This window comes from Chelonoidis abingdonii, chromosome 10, assembly GCF_003597395.2.
Source record: "Chelonoidis abingdonii isolate Lonesome George chromosome 10, CheloAbing_2.0, whole genome shotgun sequence".
Taxonomy (NCBI): domain Eukaryota; kingdom Metazoa; phylum Chordata; order Testudines; family Testudinidae; genus Chelonoidis; species Chelonoidis abingdonii.
In genome coordinates this window covers 60,977,308-61,005,111 of record NC_133778.1, presented here as the reverse complement: position 1 = coordinate 61,005,111, position 27,804 = coordinate 60,977,308, and positions in this window count along the sequence as shown.

Sequence of the window (27,804 nt, the reverse complement as noted above, 5' to 3'; positions counted from 1 at the left end):
AAGTAGCTATCTCTACTGCCTTCTAGAAAGATCTTAATTGGCTCCAGGTGCCTTGATTAACCTGGAGCAACTGCCATTTGGTTACCAGGGTCCTAGGGATTTGTTTAGCCTGGGGCTAAAATACCTGTTTCTCAGTACTTTACTGTAGCCATCTGGTTTGCCCCATCACACTACCTTCTTTATTACCGAAACAAGGTGGGTGATGTAATAGCTTTTATCGGACCAACTTCTTTCAGTGTCAGCTAAATACAAGGTAGAACAGTACCACCAAAAACAGTGTGACATACACCAACAATCTGAAATGCATTATAAGGAGAAGGCTAATTCTTTCAGTAAAACTACTGTTTAAGTGGTGCAGTAATTGCTGCAAAGCAAGTAAAATCAATAGAAAATAATACATTGCACTGCAACTAAACTTTATGTTCCTTATATTTTTATACACTTCTTTAATATCTTTCCCTATAACTACTTTTGTCCTTTATAGCTTGTTCCTGAAAAAGGCCTCAGGGTAGAAACATAATGCTGACTTTATTTTCCATTATCATCATGAATTTGAGATGCACATTTTCTTCCCCTTGCAGTTGAGGCAGTGCCCTCTGGTTTCTTGTTTCCATAGAAGTAAATTAAGAATACTGGTCTTTCACACAGGTGGACGCTGCTATGTCACAGCAAGTAGCCTATTCTTCATGTTAATTTAGGATTAGAGTCTAGTTTTCAGGAGCGAGTATGTTATGTGGAAGAGAGGACATAGGAGCAAGTTTTCCTCCCAGCAATCCCACTCAGCAGGCACTCAGGATGAGGCAGCCTGCACTCTCTGGCCCAAATTCTCAACATTTTACATGATTCCTGCAGACTAAAGGGGTGCCAAAGCAGCCAGATGGTCCGGGTTGTGAATTTCCATTGTGTGTCCGATGAAATGGGTTTTAGCCCATGAAAGCTTATGCTCAAATAAATTTGTTAGTCTCTAAGGTGCCACAAGTACTCCTGATCTTTTCATTGTGCAAGGAGTTTCACAGGGTGGTACAAGGTTGGCATAACAGCCCTATGCAGCTTCTCCTCCTTGCAGTCCCACGAGCGGTGAGGGAAGGAGTAGTGTGGTGTAGTTGGAACACTAGAGTGACTACTCTGGATTGCCAGGTGGACTCTTGTGGCCTTTTTGCAGCCCAGGCCTAAGTTACCGCAGCCCCCTGCAGAAAGAATATGACTGACCTGGTTGGATGAATACCATAACTACATACCTGCTAGCCCTTAGGACAAGGCCAGTGAAACGTGCTACATCTTTTCATGGATTACAACAGTCCCAGTGTCTCTAACAGTATTCTACTGCTAGTTGCCCTCTGTGGGCAGAATAATGCCTATGTCCCCCATCACCACTGCTTGGGCTATACCTCTGCAAGCACAACCCAGCATGACTATCTTGGGAACACCGAATTTATCCCAAAAGACTTTGACATCTGGGACTGGGATCATGTTGCAGCTGTCTGTACAGCAATTAAATCATATCAATGAGTTTCTGAATATTGTATTTGTCAACCGTAGCCTCCTTATTTCTAGTTCTGAAGACATCGCTCCCCAAAATACCTCCATTCCTTGATACCCCAAGTGAGCCTGCTGCTCTTCTCTGGACACTTAGAGATGGACCCAGGTAGCAGTGTTTGGCTTTGTACTTTCCAAACACTTTTTCTTTGCTGCTTTCATGCCTAGTGCTCTAGTCTTTGCATTATGACTCAGTACATTAATGATACTAGGCATTTTATCAACCTGGGCAGAAGACATTTTCAGTGACTTCCCCAGAATGGCCAAGCAAAAAAACAAAAGGCTAGCCAAACAGCAGAGCCAAGAAAAGAGTCACAGTGATATAGCACCCCCTGGAAGTTGGCACCCAGGGCAACCATCCTGATAGCCCACTCCTAGAATGGGGCTCGAGTCAGTAAATTTTGATACTAGGCAATTTATTCCTGTTTCCAGGTCATTTAGACAAATACCTTAAGTAGGATTGGTCCAACCTGAAGGGGAACTCACTAATTCTCTTTTGCCAAGTTACTTGTTCTATTTTGAATTTTTTATTCATCAGTGGCCTACCTATATCATCTTCCACTGATTGCACTTAAAGGTGGGGCTGAACCAAAACATTTAAACAAATGCTTAAAGTTATGCCTATATTTCAATGCTTTGCTGGGCCAGGTCCTATATTCCTTAACCTTTGTGAGGACTTTGAAATCCTAACCAGGAACCAAAGTGTGATGGGCCAAACCAAAACCACGGATCCAAATACCTCTGAACTTTTTGGAGTTTGAAATCCTGATCCAGATCTTGCAGACAATTTTTCAGGCCCCTATCTCCAATACTGATAAGTTTATCTGCATACAAACTTCTTATGCAAATCTTTGTTGAAAGCTGAGATAAGAGGAGTTGACATCCACTGCCCACAGGCAGAGGGTTAATGCATTCTATGGGAGAGGGGGTGAGCACTGAGTGACCAGACTCCATGGTCTGTGGGGAAGGACTCTCCAGGTGCTTGGAGTGGGCAATCCCACTCTACACCCCCATGCGGGACAAGCCCGCACTCTCTTGGGGGTGGAGGCAGGCCATGCTCTCTGACATGTGCAAGCTCACCCTGCATTCACACCAGGCAGCGGTGGCTCTGGTCCTGTGGGGCTGGGCTCAGGAATTCAGAGCAAGCCGGCCCCAGACAGTGGCAGTTCCTGTCCAAGGGGCTAGGCCTGGCTGCCAGCTTTAGCCCATTGACTCTCAACACTAGGAGGAGCCCACCACAGCAAAATGTACATGTTTGCACACAGGCAGCACCATCTGCCTGCGATACCCTGTCCCCAGCACTGCTGGACATGGGGCTTTGCCCTCAGTGGGTCATGTGTGAGCTGGTAGATAGATTTGGTGGGGCTGAATCCGATCTAGCTAGCAACCTGCTGCCTACAGCACTGCCTCATGGAACTCGGCAGGTTTGTCTGTTGGGATTTGTACCTCATAAACCTGTGCTGTAACTTTTTCCACACTCAAAGTTATATTACTCTTCACTCAACAATATCATTCTTACCCTGGAGACGGATTACGCAAAACTGGATGACTGGCCAACAAAATGGCAGATGAAATTTGGTTTTGATAAATGCAAAGTAATGCACATGAGAAAACATAACCTCAACTACACATACAAAATAATGAGGTATAAATTAGTTGTTACCACTAAAGAAGGAGAAGCTGGAGTCATTGTGGATAGTCCTCTGAAAACATCTGCTCAATATGCAGTGGCAGTCAAAAAAGGTACAGAATGTTAGGAACAATTAGGAAAGGGATAGATAAGACAGTAAACGTCATAATGCTACTACACCACTACCTTGATATAACACCACCTGATATAACACGAATTTGGATATAATGCGGTAAAGCAGTGCTCTGAGGGGGTGAGGTTGCGCGCTCTGGTGGATCAAAGCAAGTTCAATATAACACAGTTTTACCTATAACGCAGTAAGATTTTTTGGCTCCCAAGTACAGCGTTATATCCAAGTAGAGGTGTATATAAAACAATAGTACACCAGCACCTTGAATACTGTGTGCATTTCTGGTCACCTCATCTCAAAAGAGATATGGAAAAGGTACAGAGAAGAGCAACAAAAGTTATTAACGTTATGGAACAGCTTCCATCTGAGGAGAAATTGAAGCGACTGGGACTGTTCATTGTAGAAAAGAGACAACAGCTAAGGTGGATATGATAGAGGTCTATAAAATCATGAATGGTGAGGAGAAAATATATAAGGAAGTGTTATTTACCCCCTCACCTAACACGAGAACAAGGGATCACCCAATGAAATTACTAGGCAGCAGGTTTAAAAACAAACAAAAGGAAGTACTTCTTCACACAATGCATAGTCAACCTGTGGAACTCATTATCAGGGGATCTTGTGAAGGACAAAAGTATAACTGGTTCAAAACAGAATTAGGTAAGTTCCTGGAGGATAGGTCCATCAATGGCTATTAGAGAAAATGCTCAGCGACGTAACTCCATGCTTTTGATGTCCCTAGCCTCTGATTGCCAGATCATAGAATAGAATATTAGGCTTGGAAGAGACCTTGGGAGGTCATCTAGTTCAATCCCCTGCTCAAAGCAGGACCAACACCTCCGGATGCTGGGACTGGACGATGAAGGATGGGTAACATGATAATCACCCTGTTCTGTTCATTCCCTCTGAAGCATCTGGCATAGCCATTGTCGAAGGACAGTATATTAGAATGGGCCATTGGTCTGATCCAGTATGGCCATTCATATGATCTTATGGACCTGAGCTAGAGAACTACATCAAAACACCCTAAAACTTTGGATTAGATTCAAACTGAAACATTGCTGGAGCCCATTTCTACTTAAAGGGTGCTGTCAGTTTAAAAATCATTGATTGTAAATAGATACTTCTTTATGTATGGTACTAGGGACATCTTAGAGTTTTGAAAAGTCAAGAGAATTTTTAAAATCCAGAGTACTTATAAGTAACCCAGATTATAGTAACATTTTTCTTAGCTTGGTCTGTGAACATCAACTGTTCCAGTTTCACTTTTATTTATAGTCAGTTTTATTTGCATGCCTTAAAGCTGCAATACCTCGGTCTCATTGTTTACTTGTTTAAAACTAGCAGTTTTCAATGGAATTGAAAAATAAATTATGGAAACATTTCTACTGGTATTAGGTTGCAAAAAGCTTGTTCCCCTTATCACTCCCTCCTCAAAAAAAAAAAAAAAAAATCAGGACCCAATTTAAATAAACATTATCCCTTTAAAAGGGAAGTACAGTATCAGTTGCTGTCATCTGTCAGCCCCCTAAATCCTGTCAGTGTCCTCACTATAATGGCTTCCCCACAGAGAGAAAATTACTTTGGGGGAGGGAGGGGGGGGGGAAGTTTTTCCAAGAGGTTTTCCTTTTCACAGCCAATTAGATTAACATAGTGTCGTTATTAAGTGGGAAAAAATTAAGTAAACCTAGCAGTATAGATATTACTATAGAGGCAATGAAAATGTTGTTACAGTTCCCAACATGCAGCTGCAATTCTATCAGAGACATTTTACAGCTGCAATATACATGCTCTTGCTGTATTACTAGATTTCTGTCTTGTTTATAGAATTTAAATGGTCTTGCCTCTGCCTACTCCATATCCATGAGATCTCAATACAAATTCTAATCTTCTATTTTACCAGCAATAAGACTAAATCCCACTTACTGATCCTCTGTCTCTTTCAAATACAACATATTCCAGAGAGCTGAGGTACTCTGCCTTGACAAATACGTTTATGACCAACAAACCCACCAACACAGAACTGAAAATGGTTTCCACTTGTGGAAAATCCTAGTTATTAAACACATCTATTTGGACCCAATAGGCCAAATTCACCCCTGGCATTACTCACTGTTGCTACTGTGGGTGGGGGTGGGGCGGGATGTCACACTGGGAGGAATTTGGTCTGCTAACTTCAAGATCTAGATTCTGTCCTAAATCAGAGTTTGAGATTCTCACTTCTGCTTCAGCCCCTTTAGGCTGGAGGCCAAAGCATCTTCAAGGGACTGTAAAAGCCAGTTCCATCCTAAAGCATCCTTTGTCTTCCTCCACCAGGGCTGAAAGTTTTGTGCTGAGCCTCATAGAGTATGGCTACTTAGCAGCTGGGAGGTGTGATTCCCAGCCTGGGCAAACAGACATGCAACAACACAAGTAGCCACCCAAGTACAATCCTGCCCGATCCCCCTTGGCACATTCTCAGGCAGCTAGTTTGAGCTGTTGCAGCTATGCTGCTATTTTTAACACACTTGCTTGCGCAGAACTAGCACATTACCCAAGTTCAAAGTCACACCTCCCAATTGTTGTGTAGACACACTCTGAGTGGAGCTACAGAGAACCTCATCCATAGTTTTTCCGGACAAATTCTACTCACTGGCACTTCTAAACTGGATTTCAGTACTAGGAATGGGTGGTTTCAATGAGTTTCTGTTAGTGCAAGTGAAAGCAGAATTTGACCCATAATCTCCTTTAACAGCCTGATTCTGAACTCACCCTGTGTAAATAACCCTTTTGCCTGGTGTTGTCAGCTACAGTGATTTCAGCTTTAATAAGGGCCATACTGAAGTTCTTTCAGCTCTGCTACAGTCCTCTCTTATCAAAGAGTCCTCCCAGTAGAACAAAATCATTAGTAGAGAAGACCCTGTAGCACACAGACCCTTAACAGACTTGTAATCACTCCAGAACACACTTGTGAGCATAAAGTAGGAGCCATTTTCCTTTCCCTTAGTTCAGTTCCACCACCAAGAAGAAATTTGGGTAAAAAGCTAACGCAAATTAGGCCTTTTAAGTTGTATTCCCCACTCCCCCCCATGGGGCAGAGAGTTCCTTCACCTATGGAGTTTCTGTCCATCTAAAAAGTCTGGGTAAATAACTTACACAGCTGAAGCAGCTCTGTGGCCATTCTGGACCCCATTCACCAATAGACTGACACAGAAAGCTCCATGCCTTTGAAAGCTTCAGGCCATAGGGCTTACATGTAAATCTGGAGTAAATCACTGTAAAACTGGTATAAGTGAGATCAGAAAAAGCCTCTGAATCTTTAACCTTACAGTACCGGGACTGCTAGCATTATTCTGTTTATTCAGCCTGTCTTTCAAGAAAACATCCAATTTAGATAATAGTCAGTGGGAGAAGCAAACCTCTTTAGAGATCCACGGTGGTCTTTATATTATTTCTTAACAACTATTTTCTCAGCAGCATACAAGTCTGCTGCTGAAATAATTCATTTGTAGCACATGAGAATGTAGCCTCCAGAATTGCTTGTGTCTATTAGAATAGAGACAGATCCCAAAAATGTGAGCTATGGATTTGTCATGTAAGATTTAACCGTTCATAACAAACAATTTATCCAATTAATTCCACTTTTTTTTCTCAGGTCACAAACTGCTTGTTATTTGAACACACTCACAGAAAAATCTCTTGCTCTGTAGCTTGTTAATGAGCAAGCATTAGATCATCTAAATATGAATTGTTTTGACTGAACACGTGGTCTTGCCTGGGGGCTAGGTTGTACCCTTAGGCCAGGAATAGCAGAGGAGGCTTTGCATGTCAGAGATTCCCCTCCAATGCAATTTCCCCCATTTCCCTGTGGTGACAGAGAGGGAAGAAACATGAGGAGGGCACATTGTGTGTAATAATTTGCTGCTGGCATATACCAGCAAAATATTCATCATCCATACCCCCACTGGTTCCCCTGTACTGGCTGGAACGTTGGCAGCAGAGCCAAGACTGGGGAAGGTCAGAGAGACTATTTATGTGTGCTCAGATCCAAGGTCCAAGGAGATTGTATGGGGATGTAATAGGCTTTCTACACCCCTGCAGAGGCATGTAGTCCATGTCTACTTCCATGTGTGCTCTGAGCTCAGGGCTGGTCTACACTACGGGATAAAATCAATTTTAGATACGCAATTTCAGCTACGTGAATAACGTAGCTGAAGTCGAATATCTAAAATCTATTTACTCACCCGTCCTCACTGCGCGGGATCAATGTCCGCGGCTCGCCATGTCGATTCCGGAACTCCGTTGGGGTTGGTGGAGTTCCGGAATCGATATAAGCGCTCTCAGGGATCGATATATCCTGTCTAGATTAGACGCGATATATCGATCCCTGAGCAATCGATTTTAACGCACCGATACGGCGTGTAGTCTAGACGTACCCTTAGAGTGGTGAGTCTGATTGTGTTGTCACCTATACTCACTTGGCGCCTAAGTTTTTCCAGGGTAAATGATCCTTTGGTGCCTATTTTCCTGCCTCTGGGCATGCATGCTGCTGCCTCATTCTAGGTCTCCACATGCCTATCTCCTGCCTAAGCCCCAGAGCAATTCACAAAGGGTGGGAGGAGGAGGGAGATAGGTATTCAGCTGCCTGAGACACATGCAGTTCCCATGGAGCAGGTGATCTCTGAGCACATCTACCAGATCAGATCCCAATCTCTCTCACTCTATCCCCCTCTCTGTCCCAAATATTATTAGTCAACTGTTTAAGTATTTATTCACAGTGGAAGAGTCAGTGGATCAGAAAGACAATGACTCTATAGCCCAGGAATTAGGACATCCACCTGGGAGTTGGGAGCACCAGAATCCACTCCCCCTGCTCTAAATCCAATTACTCTTTAATTATTTGATCCAGAGTGGAACAGCTTCAACAGGAGAGACTAAGGGAGGCCCATATCAAAATATTCTATAACTTAGTAGTCAGTGACCAAGTGGTCAGTGCCTTAGGCAGAGGGGGAAATTGAACCTAAGTATCCCACATCCAAAGCAAGTGTTCTAACCACTAGACTAATTGTTTAACGTAGGGCACCAGCTCCTCCTCCAGCTGTTTTGTGTGGAGCAAGCCAGGCACCTAATTCATTCCCACGATAAACTACTTAGGCGCCCAAGCTGACTGACTCCTTAGGATAGGTCCTGTTTGTGGATCACTCGGAGGGATAGTTGCCTAAGTTCAGGGTGCAGGTAGATGCCTATTTCTGAGAGATGGTGGGTGGAGCTTAGGACACACCCCTGTCATTTGCATCTCCTATTGGCTAGCTTAGATTACTCCCACCTAGCCTGCTGGCTTTTGTGGATCCCATTCTAAGGTGCCTTTCTCTCCCCATTCATTGGATGGGAAGGCCAAGCACCTAATTCAAGTTTTTGTGGATCATGGTGTTGTTCCTATGATTTTATAGGTGCTGTGACACTCAGCATTGCCACACATAAGTCTCTTCATGGATCTCTGTACCTCAGTTTGTTCATCTGTAAAATGGGGATAATAGCACTTCCTTACTTCCTGGAGGTGTTGTGAGAATAAATACATTAAGGACTGATATGCTCAGATACTGTGGTAATGGGCAGTGGGGGGAATGTAATTATCTTGGCTACAAAGGTATTTTGTTCCCAAAACATTTTATGCTACAGCACAGCGGTAAACTGCAAGGAATGCTCTGAGTTTGCAAGATTGTAATTAGATCACACTAGAGAAACAACAACAGTAAAGAGGTAGATAAAAGCTTTTACAGTGAAATCCTCCCTGAAGGAGACATGAAAACATGTGTCCGTCATTATAAATACTTATCCATAAGCCGTAGTGTGACAGCTTTAGCACTCACATTCACAAACTCACTGACTCACTGTATTTCTACAAGTTGGTAGAGACAGACATCACCTCTAAAGGGAAACTTAAAACTACACGATAAAAAGAAAAACTTTGACAATAAAGAATTGATTTCATTTGGAGAACAACTGAGCAAAGGAAAAATGAAATAAAAAATGATGGTCATAAATGCCCAAGAAAAGTTCAAGGCATATAGCAAAGTCCTCATTCCTGCTGACAAGAGCAAATTCATAATTGTAGAGGGAAGGGAAAGAAAAGAAGGTAATAGAGAAAATTGAAGGCAGGCAACAAAACATTATGGTACAAAGTTAATTTGAATGATCAAAATCTACAACACATACTCCCCTCACCAACGTACTTCCTTAAAGCACTAGGTCACAGTGAACTTCTTTGGCCCAGGTGAGAGTGACAGGACTTAAGCTGTTGGCGAGAAGTTAATCAATCTATCCATGAGATACTGGCTGTCCCAAGGGAATTTTTCAGCAAAATGATTTTTAATGGAAAAATGCAATATCCACAAAATATTAATTTCCCCTAGCTCCTATGGGCTGGGCTTGATGACCAGATTTCAGTTTATCATGGAACATGCAGTTGCCCCTCTGAGCCTAGGCAATGCATCATGTGAGCCATCTGAGTGTGGTACATCAGGGGATATGTAATTCACCCAGGGAACCTATCCCACAGGGAAGAATAAGGGCATGAGGCCTGCAATTATCATGAAAATGCCTACATGGCATGTAGCTGATCTGCATCTGCTAGTAGCAAATATCCCCAATGGCCAGTGATGGGAAACTAGATGGGGAGGGCTCTGGGTTAATACAGAGAAGTCTTTCCCAGGTGTCTGGCTGGTGGGTCTTGCCAACATGCTCAGGGTTCAACTGATTGCTATATTTGGCATCAAGAAGGAATTTTACCCTGGGTCAAATTGGCAGAGACCCAGGGAGTGGGGGGAGGTTGCCTTCTTCTGCAGCTTGAGGCACAGGTCACTTGCAGATTTAAACTAGAATAAATGGTGGATTCTCTGTAACCTGAAGTCTTTAAATCATGATTTGAGGACTTCAGTACCTAGCCAGAAGTTAAGGGTCTATTACAGGAGTGGGTGAGTGAGGTTCTGTGGCCTGCAATGTGCAGGAGCTCAGACTAGATGATCATGATGGTCCCTTCTGGCCTTAAAGTCTATGAGACAACTACCACAGCACCTTTTCGGCAGATGCAGTTTAACGTCGAACTGACTCAAAATGAAATCTTTCAATTCAGTTCCGTACATCAAAATGAAAGTCTTTGATTCCAGAATGTCAAAATGTTTCATTTTGATCAAAAATGTTAGAACATCTCACTTTGACATTTCCAAATTGAAGTTTCTCAGAACTTCATTTGCTAAGAATTTTGATCTTTTGACTATTTGTCTCAATTCCAGATAAAAACAACTATCAAAATTTCCCATGGGACAGAAACTAATTTTTACTCTGCATTAAGAAGCATAGTGCATCTGCCAACAATACTAATTTGTTAACGTTTGCAGAGCTGTTCCCAGTGGGGTACGAGTGGCACCCACTAATAATTCTATAGACAACGTGTCTGTACTTCCCTTGTGTAATTAGGTCTCCTAGCTTCTACTCTTTTACATTTTCAATTTACAATTCACAGTTTAACTGCAAATAGCTTACAATTTAAAAAAACGTTCATTGTATTTGTTATCTGAAATCATTCCCTGAGCAATTTGGGCTACTGATTATTGGTCTGCATGTGGCATTCTAGTAGTTAGTGATAAGAATTCAGCATTCAAAAGTGTTAAATTTTGTTTTATATCTTTGGCCTGGTCTACACTACAGAGTCAGGTCGACGCAAGGCAGCTTACATTGACCTAACTCTGTAAGCGTCTGCACTTAAATGATGCTTCTACCCATATAACTCGCATGCTACACTGACTTAACTTCACCTCCTCAAGAGGCATAGCACTTAGGTCAATGCAGTATCAGTGTAGACACTACGTTACTTACGTTGACTTTAGTAGCCTCCAGGAGGTGTCCTACAATGCCCCACTGTGACCACTCTGGTAACTGTTTTGAACTCTGCAGCCCATCAGCTAGATACAGAAGTACACACCTCTCCCCTTTTAAAGTCCCATGAATAATTGAAATTCCATTTCCTGTTTGCTCGGTATGGAAAGCTCACCTAGCAACTGTCCAGCTAACTATGCCAGCGCCACAGTCAGTGTTTAATTTGTGCCATGGCTGAGCCCTGGCACCTCCAGGCTTGGCACTTCATCACCCTGATACCTCCGGGCTTGCTGCATCTGTTATGAATGTAAAAAAAATTGCTTGAGTCCCGACACCTCTTTCATTACAAATTAAGTACTGTCCATACTGCAGACGCACTCCTGCCTGGAGTATGCAGCGGGTGGTGAATCTCCTGGGCCTGTCGGGAGAAGAGTCTGTGCAGGCAAAGCTCTTATCCAGGCACAGGAACATTGATATCTATGAGCAGTTCCCTTGTGGCATGGGGGAGAAGGGCTATAAGAGGGACCCATAGCATCATCTTCTGAAAGCCAAGGAGCTGCGGCAGGCATACCAGAAGGCCACAGAGGCTAACAGTCACTCTGGTGCAGAGCTTTTACAAAGAGGGCATGCCATCCTTGGCAGAAATCCCATCACCATCCACAAGATCCCTTTGGATACTTCGGGAGCTGGAGTCACAGGATCCCAGAGTGTACAGCGAGCAGATGGTATTGGACAAGGAAGGAGAGGAAGAGAATGGGGGACAGGTGACCTGGTGTTCCAGTAGCACAGGGAGCCAGGACCTGTTTTTGACTCAAGAGTAGTTGAAACAGTCCCTAGAGACCAGCACAGGCAAGCCTGATGCAGGGGAAGGAACCTGTGGCAAGTATGCAGTTTGGTTTGTATTGTAGGAATACATCAGTTCATTTACTCTTCTTTAATCATGCTAGAAGAGGTAGTGAAATAATGAATAGAGGTAGAGTCGCTATCTGCTTCTCATTCCCTTGTACAGTTAGGCAGAGGGGGTCCTGCAGGACAGCTTATGTGCATCGAGATGTCCTCTGAATTCATCATAGAGATCTCTAGGAAATTTTCCTGGAGCTAGTCTGCAATCCTCTGCCAAAGGTTTCTGGGAAGGGCAGCCTTATTTCTTCTGCCGCGGTATGACACTTTCCCACGCCATTCCACAATTACTTCAGCAGGTACCATTGCAGCACACAAGCTAGCAGACCCAGTCTCCAGCCAGACACATGCAGAAGCTGTTCCCTCTCAGCCTCCATTACCCTCAGGAGGGAGATAGCAGCTAAAAATCACCACTACCTGTGGAAAATGGTGCCAGTATTCAGTTCAAAGGCCCAATTCACATATACTCATGTCTGTCAGCTACCCCCTCCTTATAGTCCCAACTCACCCCCTCTTCCTCACAGGCCATACTTACCATGTCTGAGACTGCCGCCATGCCCTATGAATCTCAGAAGTAAGGCTGCAGTGCTTGCCACTTGTGTGGATCAAGGGAATAAGTTCAGTATATCGCATTTCCATTCATCTTGTCAATACACTCACAATAGTACCTCAGTGCTTTGTATCTTTTGCAGCTGGAAATGTGGCCTTGAGGGTCTCTCCATCCACACCAGTGGAACAGCTCAACCAGATAAGGAAGAGAAACAAGTGGACACAGGATGACATATTCCAAGAGATTCTGCAAGCCTCTGGCATTTCAGATACTGAGGACAGGGGTTGGAGGATTGTCCTCGTGGATAGAATGGACAGGGATAGAACAGAGAGGAGAAAGGCACAGGAAAAGGAGAGAGACATGGAACAGGAGCAGCAAACAGAATTGCTAGAGACTCTTGTTGATTTTTAGGTTCAACAGATCTGTCTTTGCCTCCCTCTGCAGCCCATAGAGAACTGCATTCAGGGACCTCCCTATACCCCCCACATTCCACATGGTGTCCAGGGCTGCTGCACTACCCCATCACCCCACTCCGCAATCACAGCCGCACATACACAGACCTGTGACAGACACCGTTGGTGTATGTGTTTGTGAAATGGAAATGACTGTTCTTTCCCCTTCAAAGGTTTTTTCCCCCTCAAAGTTTCATTCAGTTATAAATACGTCTGTTTGCATGTGTCTGGAATAAAAGTTTATTTATTAAAACTTAATTCATCTATATTAGGTCACAACATATGATGGCTGGGGCTGACATAATTCAGAGATAATAGAAAAACACACAGCACTCATTACAAGAATCATTCCTGGGTGCAAAAAAAAACAAACAAAACAGGCAGCGCATACCACAACCACACACATTACCGTGGCTCACTAATAAAATTGTCTTTCAAAGCCTCCCTGAGCCACATAGCTCCCTGTTCAGCTTTCTTATAGCCTTGGTATCTGGATACTCAAAATCAGCAGACAGCTGTTCCATCATCACCCTCCACCCCAGCGGAAACTTCTCCCCCTTTGTTTCACAGATATTATGAAGTTCATAGCACACAGCTATAACCATGAGGATACTTTTATCACTGAGCTCTAATCTTGTGAGTAGACAGCACCAGCGGCCTTTCAAGTGGCCAAAAGCACATTCAACTGTCATTGTGCAGCTGCTGAATCTGTATTTGAAGTGATTCTTGCTGCTATTGAGGTGGCCAGTGTACAGCTTCATGAGCCATTAGTAATGGGTAGGCTAGGTTTCTCAGGATCATTATTGGCATTTCAACATTCCCAATGGTGATCCTCTGTTCTGGAAAGAAAGTCCCCACTTGCAGCTTTCTGAACAGGCCTATATTCTTAAAGATGTATGTGTCATGCACCTTCCCTGACAAGCCTGCATTGATGTTGGTAAAACGTCCCTGGCAATCCACCAGCGCTTGCAATACCATAGAAAAGTAGCCCTTTCTGTTGATGTACTCTATCGCAATGTGATCTGGTGCCAAAATAGGAATATGTATGCCATCTATTGCCCCACTGCAGTTCAGAAAACCCATTGCTGCAAAACCATCCACTATGTCCTGCACATTGCCCAGAGTCAGTGTCCTTCATAGCAGGACACAATTAATAGCCCTGCAAACTTGCATCACAGCAACACCATGGTGGATTTCCCAGCTCCAAACTGATTCCTAGCTGATTAGTAGCAATCTGATGTTGCAGGTTTCCACCCAGTGCTCACCACTCGCTTCTCCGCTGTCAGTGCAGCTCTTATTTTGGTGTCGCTGCACTAGAGAGCCGGGGCGAGCTCAGCACACACTTCCATGAATGTTGCCTTATGCATCTGAAAGTTCTGCAGCCACTGCTCTTCATCCCATACCGGCATAACAATGCAATCTCACCAATCAGTGCTTGTTTCTTCGGCCCAGAACTGGCACTCCACCATCTGCAACTGCTCCATGAATGCCAACAACCCTGAATGGTTTTGTTCTAAGCCCAACAGCAAGGCAGCCTCCAAGGAGTCACCTTGTTCCGCCACCTGGCTCCTCTGGTGGCTCCGCAAATACTGCATGATCAGGTGTCCTATGCTTGTAATGTCGTCACAATAGTGCAGAGCTGTTCAGGATTCATGCTTCTCACAGAGATGGCGGATGTGCGGGTTTGCAGGGCTTTTGAAGAGAGGTGTGAAACATTATGGGATGCAGATAAAATTATGAGATGGAGAAAATTGCATCATAAAATGTTGAAACCATGTTCCAAGGCACCCCTGCATGACTTGTTTGCTCCCATGAGACATTGCAAACCCTTCCCAAAATACTCTGCACTAGATGGTGGCAAGTTGCACAGTGGGATAGCTACCCATGGTGCACTGCTTTCTGCATTGATGCAAGCGCTGCTAGTGAGGATGCACACCGCCCACACAAGCAGCATAGTGTGGACGTGCAAAAGCGATTTAATTACTGCAGCAGCTGTACGTCGACATAACTTTGGTCAACTTAATTTTATAGCGTAGACTTGCCCTTTCTCTTGTCCAGCATGAGCAATCAGGATTCTGAAAATCACATTTCTTGTGTGAATACTCACTTACTTTACAGGGTTCCAGTTTACTTCATCTACACACAGTTTTTGTACCATTATAGCTATTTCAGCTAAGGGATGATGCTTTTACAAGTAAAGTTATATCAGTAAACCCCTCAATGTAGATGCGATTAGACTGATATAAATATGATTATATCAGTTTAGCTTATTTATACTGGTATAACTGCATTGAGGTTTATACGATTTTACCTATAATGGTACAATTAAAGCTACACAAGTTGTGTGTGTAGACAAGGCCTGACATTTGCTTTCCATGAATGTCCCCACTAGTGAATTTCTTCATTAAAATATTAACGGAAAAAGAACACATTAGAGGACAAAAGCAGCCAAAGCAAGATAATTTAATAATTCAAATAAATATACATTGGGCTTTTATTTTTTTGGCAGTATGTGCAAAATGTATGTCACAGGCAGGAATCCAGGGTAATATAGGAGAAAAGAAGAAAAAGCTAACATGAAAGTAGATAAGAATTAAGGCAGCATTATGGGAACAGGGCTCCTTTGCCGAGCCCAATGAACATTTACTGAATTCTGAGGCACAAATTTGTAACTCTGGATGATCCAATCATTTGCTTGTTAAATGCTGAATGAAAATTGTGAGGGGATGACCAGAATGAAAGTCATTTGATTCCTCAAGAGAGCCAAACAGCCCTGCAGTGCAAAGTGACTCAAAGGAAAGTGGGTAGAAGGGTCATGGAAGAGATTGGTCCACATAGTTTTTTAAGACCAGTGTAAATCCAGACTAACACCACTGAAGTCAGTCACAGCTACATTTGGCCTTGTGACTTTTATGAGGGGCTCACATTCTGCTTCTGGTTTGACAAGACCATGAGCCAAAGTCTGACCTCATTATGCTGGGGCAACCGCTGGGGTAATTGCACTTCCAGTTACAAGTTCACTCATTAGCTGATTTCCTTGCAGTTGCACCAGGATAAAGTATATGATCTCACAAGAGTTACTTTTAGATTAGTGAAAGCGGATTTGTTTCTGTCTGATGTATACTTGTTGGTTTTGTGAGGGGTGGGTTTTACAAGTGTTTTAGTGAATTTTGTGGGGGAGGAGGAGAGAGAGTTAATTTTATGAGGGGGTCATAGTGAGTCTTTTCTATTCCTTGTGTGCGGACAATATTTTTCATGATCATCCTCTCAATAACAGAGGCACCTCTTGTCACACAAGTCAGCATAATGCACCGAGGTAACAGGTGAGGCGATGTAGCAGCAGGTGCAGAGCTTCTCAAGGATAAATATGCTGATCACATTATATCATCCATTAACAAAGGTTAACTTGACATCTCAAGCTCCTAAATGCTTTGATTCTTGACATCTCCAATTATAGGATAGTTTCCTAAGGGCATAGGGAACTCTAACATCTCACTTGAACACTTATGGACAGATTCTGAACTCATCTACACAGCTATCAGAGGGGTAGCAGTGTTAGTCTGGATCTGTAAAAGCAGCAGAGAATCCTGTGGCACCTTATAGACTAACAGACGTTTTGGAGCGTGAGCTTTCGTGGGTGAATACCCACTTCGTCAGACGCAGGTAGTGGAAATTTCCAGGGGCAGGTATATATATGCTAGCAAGCAAGCTAGAGATAACGAGGTTAGTTCAATCAGGGAGGATGAGGCCCTGTTCTAGCAGTAGAGGTGTGAAAACCAAGGGAGGAGAAACTGGTTCTGTAATTGGCAAGCCATTCACAGTCTTTGTTTAGTCCTGAGCTGATGGTGTCAAATTTGCAGATGAACTGAAGCTCAGCAGTTTCTCTTTGAAGTCTGGTCCTGAAGTTTTTTTGCTGCAGGATGGCCACCTTAAGGTCTGCTATAGTGTGGCCAGGGAGGTTGAAGTGCTCTCCTACAGGTTTTTGTATATTGCCATTCCTGATATCTGATTTGTGTCCATTTATCCTTTTCCGTAGTGACTGTCCAGTTTGGCCGATGTACATAGCAGAGGGGCATTGCTGGCATATGATGGCGTATATTACATTGGTGGACGTGCAGGTGAATGAACCAGTGATGGTATGGCTGATCTGGTTAGGTCCTGTGATGGTGTCGCTGGTGTAGATATGTGGGCAGAGTTGGCATCGAGGTTTGTTGCATGGATTGGTTCCTGAGCTAGAGTTACTATGGTACGGTGTGCAGTTGCTGGTGAGAATACGTTTCAGGTTGGCAGGTTGTCTGTGGGCAAGGATTGGCCTGCCACCCAAGACCTGTGAAAGTGTGGGATCATTGTCTAGGATGGGTTGTAGATCCCTGATGATGCGTTGGAGGGGTTTTAGCTAGGGGCTGTATGTGATGGCCAGTGGAGTCCTGTTGGTTTCTTTCTTGGGTTTGTCTTGCAGTAGGAGGCTCCGACCCAGGCAGGGGCAGCGGTGAAACACAGTGGTACACATAGCTTGACAGTCATGAGGCCCAAGCAGGTAGGGGACGGGTAGGTTAGAGTGCCGAGGGGCACTGAGATTGGAGGGGGAAATGGCGGTAATCTGAGATTAGACGGATGGATATTGGGATGTCTGGGCCAGTGGATGCTAGAGGGTAGGTTTAGTCTGGGGCTTTCTAGAGGTAGCCTGATGCTCTCAGCAGGAGTGACTGGATAAGTGGGTGACAGCAGTGGGGTTAGAGTCAGATGGGGGTTAGGATGTTGGCACCGGGGTAAGTGGGTGGTTGCTGTCTGGGAAGGAGTCTGGGGTCTGATAGCTATGATCCCTTTGGAGGACCGAGATCTGGGTTCTCTCGTTGGCAGGGGACAGGTATGTTGGGTCAGTCTCTGGAGGGGAAGGATCAGGAATCTGGCTGGGGTCTGAGTTTGGCTGAGGAGATTGGGGACACTATTTAGCTGCCTCACCAGCTCCTGTCACCACCAGCTGACCCATTAATCACTGCTGTTGCTACCTCTGCAGCCTCCTCTAGTTTCACTGATGATTCTGTCACTGGCTGCTTCACTGCTTGGATCTAGCAAGGGAGACAGACATGCCACTTAGCCACTTGAAGCCAAACTCCTCAGTGCACTCTAGGCACTGCAGGAGAACTGCAGCTCAACCAGATGTGCCGTTCCAGCTAAGCCACAAGCAGGTGCGACAGGATGCCAAATATGTTACAGTCACACAAGATGAGTGACACTTCACAGTCAGGTTATATATTATATATACAGTTGTGTTTTCTATATTTCACATGGAATATATCTCTATATATTTCAGATACTGGCCTTGATTCCCCTATGACAGAGAATATTGTCAAATAGCTGTTGGAGTTCATGTAATCATTTGCACTCTGGAGCTATGTTTAACTGAGCAGTAAATATTACAGGCTAGGTTTAGCTCCAGTAGTTCTGCTTTCCCACACTCTGTTCACTTATATCAAATCTCTCTCCAGCTTCAATATCACATTTGCCATTTAAAAAAATATCAAAACCCTACAAACAACAATTACCTGTATTTCCAACCAAGCTTAGATTACATTTCAAAATTACCATAATGAATAGGCTGTCCAATATGTATGACATTTATAGTAACCAACGTAATTAAGTAATATCAAAGGCAAATTGATATGTCTTAATCTTGCTTTAGAAATTCTCTTTATTGACAAAAAAACACATGAAATTACATTGCTTGCTACCTTCCTAAAGTGCCTGTTGAGCCTAGAAAATGGCTTTCTGGCATTGCCATGCAATGGCCAGATCCCTAACTGTGTCTGAAGAGCAAGAGGTGTATGCAGGGGGATAAGGAAGGAGGTGCAGTTGTAAAAGTGGTTTTAAGCCACCTTTGCAGTGTTCCTTACCACTCTGCCCACTCCTAGGGTCAGTCTGTTTTCCAGCACAGCTCAGACCAGCCCAAAGGCCTATTACAGTAGCCATGGATCAATAGAGTACAGCAGGGGTCGGCAACCTCTGGTACACGGCTCACCAGGGTAAGCACCCTGGTGGGCTGGGCTAGTTTGTTTACCTGCTGCGTCGGCAGGTTTGGCTGATCATGGTTCCCACTGGCCGCTGTTCACCACTCCAGGCCAATGGGGGCTGTGGGAAGTGGCACGGGCTGAGGGATGTGCTGGCCGCGGCTTCCCGATGCCCCCATTGGCTTGGAGTGGCAAACCGCGGCCAGTGGGAGCCACGATTGGCCAAACCTGCAGACGCGGCAGGTAAACAAACTGCCTGGCCCGCCAGGGTGCTTACACTGGCGAGCCACGTGCCAAAGGTGCGGACCCCTGGAGTACAGGAACTCACCAGTAAAATCCATTAGTCTAGAAGGGAGGGAGGTGTAGGAGCTGTTTCTGTGGCTCTATGCCACTCCAAGAACCACCACACAAGGGAGCTCCTCTAAGGGCTGAGTAAACTGGCTTTGTCGTGGATATTATTCCCAGTACTACAACTGGGCAAGTCACTTCAACTCTCCGCCTTATTCCCCCACCTCCCCACGCACACACCTATAAAACAGGGTTAACAACACTTATCCTTCTTTACTGAACCTGTGGAAATCCTTGGACTATATAATGATGAGTGTTAAGTATTGTATCTGGGGACCATTCATGTTTCATGTAAATAAACTGTTTACATACACTCATACCCATGAACTTATCATCTCCTTGTACCCAACCCTTCTTTCACTTTTTTCTGTTTTTTTCATCATGACATAATTTTCTTAATATTTTGACTGACTTTTCCAGTTTCTTGATAGTTGCGCACACCTCTTGCTGTTATATTATCATATTTACAGACAGGCAGAGCCTACTTTTTTAACTCTAGCTAATTCTTACTTTTTCAAGATGTACAATAAAATATATGTAGATTTAGATCTTTTTATCTAGCCTTTCAGCTTACACAGACTGAGAGGGTGATGCTAAATATGGATGACACATGCGTGTGGGGAATAAGAGCCTTGCTTTTACCCCTCCACGGGCTGCCCAGTTGCATAGGAGTGCATCTTGGGTCCAGATGCACAGGCGTACACACCAGCATACTCCCCCACAGAGCAAGTGGGTGGGGAGTGAGCATAAACTGAGCAGAGTTTTGGTGCAACCTCTCTACTCACTGAGCCAACATGGGGATGGGAGAAGAATGGGGAACAATTTACTGCTGCTAGAGGCTTGGGGAGGAGCAGAAGGAGGGAAGGCAGCTTATATACCAACAGTGTTAGAGCTGTGCCTACAGTCAAATACTATTCCAGGTTTGCTGGAGATCATCTCTGGGAATTGCCAGGAGCATATTTTGTGCAGAGTGCTGGGGTTTGTGAAGTGTAACTTCCGATAAGCAGTGCAAGGTTCACTGGATTCCTGTGTCCTTTCTGTTGATTTGTTCAGTGTGTCTTGTTCGATGATGTATAACAGATTGCAAACTGTTTCAGGGCAAGGATTCTATTTTTGTTCTGCATACATGGCCTAGGACAATGGGGTCCTGGTCCATGACTGGGGCTCCTAAGCAGTACCACAATATAAATAATAAACAAACAACAAATGATGGCAAACAGTAGCCCATGCTTCTGGGCAATGCTGACTAGAGTACAGTTCTGCTTCCTTTGGGTCAATGGAAGTTCTGCCCCTGACTTCAATGGAAGCCATACCTGGTTTTATTTCTGACAACCCAGTACATATTCTCATATCAAAATGACTCAGCCTTTTTTCAAAAAGGGCTGTAATTGCCCTAGTACTCTTCTGAAATACAGCTAACCTTGGCTTTCTTTATGCGCCCTTGTTTTCGGCATGGGATGCATAATTCATACTGCAATCAATTAACTCACAGCAGTGCCCACAAAGGGAAGTATTTCTTCTAAATCAATGCCAGCTAAATTGCTGTAACAATTAATAAAGTGGTCAATTTGCAAGCAGAAATCTGTAGGCAGTTCATGTTCTGAATAACACCAAGTTAAGGGCTCAAGAGTCTCCTGTGCAGGAATATACTTAGGGGACCATTCATGGATGGATCTTCCCCAGCATGTGTGTTGCTTTCACCATACCATTCAAGAAGGGGTCTCCAGAAGGTTTAGGGGAAGAGCCAGGGGCAGGAAGAGGTGGCATCAGGCTGCTTACTGCCCTCCATTCCCTGCATACCTGCCCCATTTTCACATGAAAATCCAGTAGGATGTTTGTAAAGCTTAGAACTACAGAGGCATCTAGCCAATAGCTGTTCAGCTCATACTGGAGATGTACTTGTGGAGATTAATGGAAGGAGGAGGCACACATCAGAGCCCTAAGGGGGCTCCTATTAGGTTCTCAGTGGGGATCTGGGAGTTCGCTACTTCCCACCACCCAAAACAGATGTAATGAGGTTGAGTAGTGTCCGCAAAAGAGAAACTAACAACTAATTATTCCTCAAGAAAGGCTTTTAATGACTTACGACTATAAAGGCAACACAGACAGAATAAGAAGAACAGAATTAAAGACCAGCACTAAGTGAGGATTAATACGAACGACAAATTATACTGGAGACAGGCCCAAGAACAAGTCATATTATGCATTAACTTCTTATTCCTATAAGTTCATATATGACAGACAATTAACATTGGAAACAGTTACTAGAACATGCAATGCTGCTATTTTTGATTAGCTAACAACCTTACAGGCATTATATTCACCTCCAATAGCATATAGTCCTCTACGTAATACTAATACATTGATTAACTATATTTTACCAATCTTCACACACACACACACACACACACACACACACACACACACACACACACACCACATATAATTAATAAACTTCTTACTACTTTTACACTAACTTTATGGTAACTTATACTGAAGACAGGCACAGTGACTTGCAAAGTTACTATGATTTATCATCTATTGACCTTGCCCACACCATGCCCGTTTCCAGCAAGGCACAAAAATACATATACTGTTGCTATATATGATTTACTATTAACTCCTACTACTTTAAACAATTATTGATAACTTAACCTATATGTATAATACAGATTAAGATTAACCAGCTCGAGCATTACCAGACCGTTTTATCTAATACCTCACCCTGTTTTCATCCAAAGCTACATTACCTTTCAGTTGACCATTCCCTGCACTGGCCAGGCACAGATAGTCAGTGAAGCGCAAGTCCCTTTGGTTCAGGGGGCGTATATGAGCCTGACAAAGAGCGATCTCTTTTAGGTCAGCAACACACACATGCACATCTGCATTTTATTTATACAGTACTAGCTGGTCATGCTTTTGAACAAGTCAACCAATCAAGGTGGCCAAATTTTACAGGATGGCATTTGCGGTTGTTTTGAACTAATGAACTGTGCACCTGTGACCAGCTCATCTTTCCTTTTTGCGGCTAGTTGTGGTCAAGTTGCTAGACTTAAAAAACCTTAAATCAGCTTAAAGAGGTGTCTGGTTGCAGAGCATAGTAACCAAAGTCTGTATCAACCTTTTCCGAGTTTCCTTCTTAATCTGTAAAGCTTCCTAGATAGATTATGCTTATGCTTGCAGGATTCTACTGTACTCGCTTCTTACAGCTTCCGGAAGTTTGAGGCCTAGCAGTACTTAGCCTGACACTACTTGGCAGGGCTTATGCACATTAAGCACAATACTGACCAGTGAGAAGGAAGTGGAGAAACACAGAAGGCCAGATGCCAACGTGGCTGGCTCATGCCTCTATAGATCTAGTAGTTCCACAGATCCCTGGATTGGGAAGTCTCACCCTCTTCCAAATTTTGTGGCCATCCAAACCCTTGAGAAGATAATTTGCTGGAAACTCCACAAGTTCAACCTCACAGGATTTTCTTCCTTCTCTCCATATCTTTGCAGTATTTCTCCAGGAGGAGGGGATGGTTTGGTCCTTCATTTTTTTCTTTCCTAGGATAACAAGCTAGGATAACATAGCAATCTAGTTAAATGCAAATTAAAAGGTACAGTCACAAGAGTGAAATGCCTGCAAGCTGCATGGAAACTATTTTAAAACATCATAACAGAGGTTCAAACTAAATGTATACTCCAAATAAAAAACAAAAGAAAACACACAGTAAGAAGACCAAAAATTACCACCATGGCTAAACAGCAGAGTAAAAGAGCGTGATAGAGACAAAAAGGCATTCTTTAAAAATTGAAAGTCAAATCCTAGTTAGAAAAATAGAAAGGAGCATAAATTCTGGCAAGTATAATTAGGCAGGCCAAAATTTGAAGAGTAACTTATAAGACACAAAAACTAAACCGCAATTTTTTAAAGTACATCAGAAGCAGGAAGTCTGTCACATGATCAAGGTGCTAAAGGAGCACTCGGGAACACAAGGCCATGGCGGAGAAGGTTAATCAATTATTTGCACTGGTCCTCACTGCAGGGAATTCTTTTTAGGTGACAAATCTGAGGAACTGTCCCAGACTGAGGTGTCTATAGAGAAAGTATAGAGAACACATTGATAAATAGTAATAAGTCATCAGGATCAGATGGTATTCACCTAAGAGTTCTGAAGAAACTCAAATACAAAATTGCAGGACTACTAATGGTTGTATGTAACCTATCACTTAAATGAGCCTCTGTACCAGATGACTGGAGGATAGCTAATGTAACTGATTTTTTGAAGGGATCTAATGGCAATCTTAGCAATTACAGGGCAGTAAATCTAACTGCAGCACCAGGCAAATTGGCTGAAACTGTGATAAAGAATAGAATTATCAGACACAAAGATGAACACTATGTTGGGGAGAAGCCAACACAGATTTTGTAAAGGAAAAACATGCCTCACCAGGCTATTAGAATTCTCTGAGGGTTTCAACAAGCATGTGGACAAGAGTGATCCAACTGATATAGCGAATCTGGAGTTGCAGAAAGCGTTTGACAAGGTCCCATAATAAAGGCTCTGAAGCAAAGTAAGCAGTCATGGGGTAAGAGGGAAAGTCCTTGCATGGATCAGTAACGAGTTATAAAGGGTAGGAATAAATGGTCACTTTTCACAGTGGAGGGAGGTAAATAGTGGGGTCCTCCAAGGATCTGTATGTCCGTGCTGTTCCATGTATTTATAAATGATCTGGAAAATGGGGGTGAAGTATGAGGTGACAACATTTGCAGACGATGCAAATTACTCAAGTAGTTAAGTCCAAAGTTGACTGTGAAGAGTTTCAAACAGATCTCACAAAGCTGGGTGATTGGGCAACAAAATGGAACATGAAATTCAGTGTTGATAAGTGAAAAGTAATGTTCCTTGGAAAAAATAATATCAACAACTATCCATACAGAATGATGTGGGTCTAAATTAGCTGTTACCCTCAAGAAAGAGACCTTGAAGTTAACATGTTTTCAGAGAACTATCCACCTGCTCAATGTGCAGTGGCAGCCAAAAAGGCTAACCGAATGTTAGGAGCCATTAGGAAAGGGACAGATAAAACAGAAAATATCGTAATGCTACTATACAAATCCATGATACGCCCACACCTTGAATACTCTGTACTGCTCTGATCGCCTCATCTCAAAACAGATATTAGACATGGAAAAGGTACCGGGAAGGGCAACAAAAGTGATTAAGGGTATGGAACAGCTTCCATATGAGGACAGATTAAAAAGACTGGGCCTGTTCAGTTTAGAAAGAGATGACAACTAAGGGGAAATACGATAGAGGTCTATAAAATCATGAATGGTGTGGAGAGAGCGAATAACGAAGAGAGTGAGCCCGGCTAGATTCTCAGGCTCAACCAGTAATGATCAAATGTTTAGTTGGCTGCCGGTACAAGCGGAGTACGCCAGGGGTCGGTCCTGGGGCTGGTTTTGTTCAACGTCTTTATTAACGACCTGGATGATGGGATTCATTGCACCCTCAGCAAGTTTGCTGGGGGGACAGCAAGCTGGGTGGAGAGGTAGATACAATCGAGGGTAGGGATAGGGTCCAGACTAATTTAGACATATTGGAGGATTGGGCCAAAAGAAATCTGATGAGGTTCAACAAGGATAAGTGCAGAGTCCTGCACTTAGGAAGGAAGAATCCCAGGCATTGTTACAGGCTAGAGATTGACTAGATAAACAGCAATTCTGCAGAAAAGGACCTGGGGATTACAGTGGATGAGAAGCCGGATATGAGTCAGCAGTGTGCCCTTGTTGCCAAGAAGGCCAACAGCATATTGGGCTGTATTAGTAGAAGCACTGCCAGCAGATTGAGGGATGTGATTATTCCTCTCTATTCGGCACTGATGAGGCCACAACTACAGTATTGCATCCAGTTTTGATCTCCCCACTACAGAAGGGATGTGGACAAACTGGAGAGAGTCCAGCAGAGTGCAACAAAAATGATTAGGGGGCTGGGGCACATGAGTTATGAGGAGAGGCTGAGGGAACTGGGATTATTTAGTCTATAGAAGAGAAGAGTGAGGGAGGATTTGTTAGCAGCCTTCAACTACCTGAAGGATGTTCCAAAGAGGATGCAACTAGGATGTTCTCAGTGGTGGCAGATGACAGAACAAGAAGGAATGGTCTCAAGTTGTAGTGGGGGAGGTCTAGTTTGGATATCAGAAAACACTATTTCACTAGGAGGGTGCTGAAGCACTGGAATGGATTACCTAAGGAGGTGGTGGAATCTCCATCCTTATAGGTCTTTAAGGCCCAGCTTGACAAAGCCCTGGCTGGGATAATTTAGTTGATGTTAGTCCTGCTCTGAGCAGGGGATTGGACTAGTTGACCTCCTGAGATCTTTTCCAACCCTAATCTTCTATGATTCTAAGTGTTATTTACCCTTTCAGCTAACTCAAGAACCAGGAGTCACTCAACAAAATTACTAGGCAGCAGGTTTAAAATAAACATAAGGAAATACTTCTTCATACAACCTGTGGAACTCATTGCCAGGAGATGGTATGAAGGCTAAAAGTATAACTGCATTCAAAGAGGATTTAGATAAATTCATGGAGCATAAGACCATTGATGGCTATTAGCCAAGATGGTTGGGGATGTAACCCCATGCTCCGGTTGTTCTAAGCTTCTAACTGTTAGAACCTGGGACTCAATGACAGGGGATGGATCATTCCATAAATACCCAATTCTGTTCATTCCCTGTGAAGCATCTGGCACTGACCACTTCCAGAAGACAGGATACTAGGCTATATAGACCATTGGCCATACTAGGACAGACCATTCTTATGTTTCTATATGATATACAGAGGGGAAACTAAAAAAAGTGTAGATAATATGGAAATACTGTTAAAATAGAAACAAAGTTGACTACAAAAATTGGAACATAGATAATTATTATATATTCAGCATGATGTTGGAAAGAGGTGACAAGTGGAGTCCTGCCCCAAGGGACAATATTGACATAATTAAACACATTAATTTAGGGCCTGATTTTGCCTTCCGTATGTATGAGCAACTACTAGTTGAAGTCACTGAAACTTTATGAAGGCCGCAACATTTTATGGCGGCTGTTACACAAGGTACACGTATACAGCAAGTTGTCCCACAGTGCCTCCCTTCTGACAGGATAAGTAATGATGGTAAAGTGGGGAAAGCATTTCATAGCATGGATTTCTAGAGTTTACCCATAGTACAGCATCTCTGTTTGCTAGCCACTGGATGCCATTGTTTCTCCACATGGTCCCAGACAATATAATAATCTGGCAATCAGAGTGTAGATTTTAAGAGATCACATACCAAATGGCACATGTATAGCTTAATATTAATACCATGGCATATCTTACTAAACCATAGTATATTTTTAAGGACTAACCTCTATAGTGTCAAATCACATTTAATCAGATTGTTAGTTTTCTCTAGAGATTTGTCTGATTAAGCGGACCAAATACTACATTTTGAAAATGCTGGATTCCCTTGCAGTTACCTTATAAATAAATTTCTATTTCAATGCTGTTATAGAGCACATAAAATTTTCATATAACTGATATGAACTATGTAAGGTAAAAGTAAATGCCAGCAGGCATCTAAATGTTGTAGGCTCTGTTATATTTTACATTCTGACCACAAATGTTATAAATCTTCCTCGAATTTTAGGCTGTGTTCTTCAAACTATTGATAGCTAGTGTAATTGACATTTTTAATGTACCAAACTGCTGGAACTGTCCCCTTGCTTTCTGCTACCAAAGTCTGTCCATCTTATGTTTCCATAAGTATAAATTGTCCCAATAGACAGTTACATTACCTTCTACTAATATTTTTACATATCATTATAGTGTTACCTTACCTTTTTCATCACAATATACCCTCTTAAGTCTATGTATGTACATAAAAAGTACATGATAGTGTGGGCTAGTATACACCATGACCTTTGATTTTCAGAACACATTATTTTATTTATTTGAAGGAAATAATTATTTCTTTTCCTACTATTGAGGGATCATCTGTGCCATTAAGATGAGAAGATTAGGCTAAGCAGAGCTGGGCAACACCGATGAAAACTTTGGTCTGGAATTTCAGTACATTTTCACATCAAACCATGCGAAAAAAAAGGAAAAAACACTTTCATGCAAGAGTTTGCAAATGTGAGTTTCCAGCTAAATTAAAACCCACTTATTCCACAGCTGGAGCAGCTTGCTTGGTCTGGAGTCACAAGCACAGGTCTGAGAGCCTCTTAGGTTTAGCTGTGCCTCTGCCACTCTTTGACCACAATATTTTTGCTCTTATAAAGCAATAGATGAATATAATTTAGTTATGCCTCACGCTGTTTTTACAAGGACATAAATATCCTCTTCCCTGGTTTATACATGAGGAA